Below are 2,508 nucleotides of genomic sequence, written 5' to 3'. Positions count from 1 at the left end.
GAAGGAGATCAGCCCTGGGATTTCTTTGGAAGGAATGATGCTAAAGCTGAAATTCCAGTACTTTGGCCACCTCATGTGAAGAGTTGACTCATTGGAAAAGACTCTGATGCTGAGCGGGACTGGGGGCAGGAGGAGAAGGGGACGACTGAGGATGAGATGGCTGGATGGCATCACTGACTCGATGGATGTGAGTCTGAGTGAACTCTGGGAGTTGGTGATGGACACGGAGGCCTGGTGTGCTGTGATTCATGGGGTCGCAAAGAGTCAGACACGACTGAGCGACTGAACTGAACTGACCTGATAATTTTCAGTTTTAAAATTATTTGTTGACTTATTTGTTTGCATTTTGAAATGCTCTTTCTCATAGAAGTGATTTCATGGTCCAAAACCAGCTCTTTAGGCTGTTATAACCACCCCAATCTACTATAAGTGGAGGGGACAAAACCATAATGAAAGACTGGAAATGAGTGAATGAAAGCAGTCAGCTTTAGTAGGATGACTATATTATTTATTGTTAAATGAGGAGACTTTGGAGAGTGAAAGAGATGTTACTAATAATTATACTGGAACTATAGAAATAAACTGAGACTCTCTTGGACACACCAGGCCATATATTTTCTCTAGACTTAGGTCACAACTGAATGACTTTCAGTAAGTCATAGTAACCTGCTTGAGCCTCAGTTTCTTCACTGTAAAACGGGAGAGTTGACACTAGTGCACAGAGTGGTTGTGAGAATTAGAGTATATAGTGCACACTTGAATTTAAAAGTATGGAAATACAACTATTTCATAATAATTATTGCTAATATGCTGACCTGACGTCTTTGGCATGTTGAAGCACTATCTCACAGTGTATTAATTGTGGATTCACATTGCTCTCCTTCTTGATACTGTGTTTTCAACTGTGGTCAGAGAAAGCAAACCAAGCAGTAAGAAACCATAGGCACTCCATCCCCTCAGCAAGGCACACCAACAACCCAAAGAATAAATTCTATTTCCTTTCAGAAACCAAACCAAAACAAAACAAAAAACTACTTTTGAAACTGAATAGTAGATCCAGTAAACTACAACTTACTTGTCTAATAAATAGTAAGTTGTAACCTGCCTTCACTGATCAAGGTTGCTTTCATTGTTCTTGCAAACAGCAGTCCCCTCAAGCTTCACTTACCTTAGACAATATTATCATAAGACTCTTTTAATCACCCCCTATAGATACCACCTCGACTTACAGGTCACGATGTCAACTTAGGTAACAATTGCCTAGTTGTTTTTCAGGAACTTGGAGCTAATTCTTGCTAATTCAAGCTGATTGAGACCATGACCATTCAACTGGGCCTGCATGAGTGTCTAATGGCTGACATTTGATGTCAGAAGGTCAGAAATTCCACCCTGAGAACATGCTAATGCCAACATTTTCTGAATATACATCCTAAGATGAGCCATGAGCTCAACTACATTAGTGCAGACCACCAATTACCTCACTTTTCTTTCCTCCAACCATCTTCTCCCAAGCCTCACCACCCTAACTCCCTTTCTCGATGGAGGTGGATCTGAGACTTGTTCTGCTGCCTTATAAATAAACCTTTTCTCTGCTACAAACCTCAGCATCTCAGTATTCAGTTTGCTGCACACCAGTCAAATGAACCTGGTTTGGTGACACTTTGCTTTTATCGAAGTAAAAAATGAATCAATGTTGGTGAATGAAACATCAAATTTATAAACATAAACCCCAGTCACCATACCAGTCAGATAAAGGTTCACAGATATTCAGTCCCCATGAAGTCCTTGAGCCCAAGTCTCCAGTGAGCCAAGTTGACCTATCTTATTCTTTACTTATCTTATCCTTTGACTACTGCTCAAACATCTCCCCTGAATCTTTGTCCATGGTGGCACTAATTAGACCAATGTGCTTTTCAGCCTTTGTTGACTGTTCACTATTTCTCGTGATATTATCTTCAAGAGGAAGCCCATTTCTACAGGAACCAGTACATGCCTGAGAATTCTGTTTTGTGGACTTCATACACCTCTTTGGTCAGCTTCCAGTGTGTCTTTGACTTACTGGTGCTCTGGTAGTCTCAAGCTCTTCATTTGTTTTTCATTCTCTTATCTCATGTACCAGAGCCAGCTCTTCAACTTCCTCTTTCTGTGTTGCTGACCAGGGCAATTTTCCCATAGAACTGAAAATCCTTCAAACACCTTTTTGATGGGTGTCTGACATTAAAGTAGATATGTTGAATCAGCAGGCATTCAGAGGAGAGGCCCAAGCATGGAGATATAAACTGGGGGATTAGCTTCCTTAGTTGACCTCTAAAGTTATGACAGCACATTAAAAAGCAGAGACATCACTTTGCCAACAAAGGTCCGTCTAGTCAAGGCTATGGTTTTTCCAGTAGTCATGTATGAATGTAAGGGCTGGACTATAAAGAAAGCTGAGTGTGAAAGAATTGATGCTTTTGGACTGTGGTGTTAGAAAAGACTCTTGAGAGTCCATTGGACTGGAAGGAGATC

This window comes from Budorcas taxicolor, chromosome 5 (genome assembly GCF_023091745.1).
Source record: "Budorcas taxicolor isolate Tak-1 chromosome 5, Takin1.1, whole genome shotgun sequence".
NCBI lineage: Eukaryota > Metazoa > Chordata > Mammalia > Artiodactyla > Bovidae > Budorcas > Budorcas taxicolor.
This window is presented reverse-complemented; position numbering follows the sequence as displayed.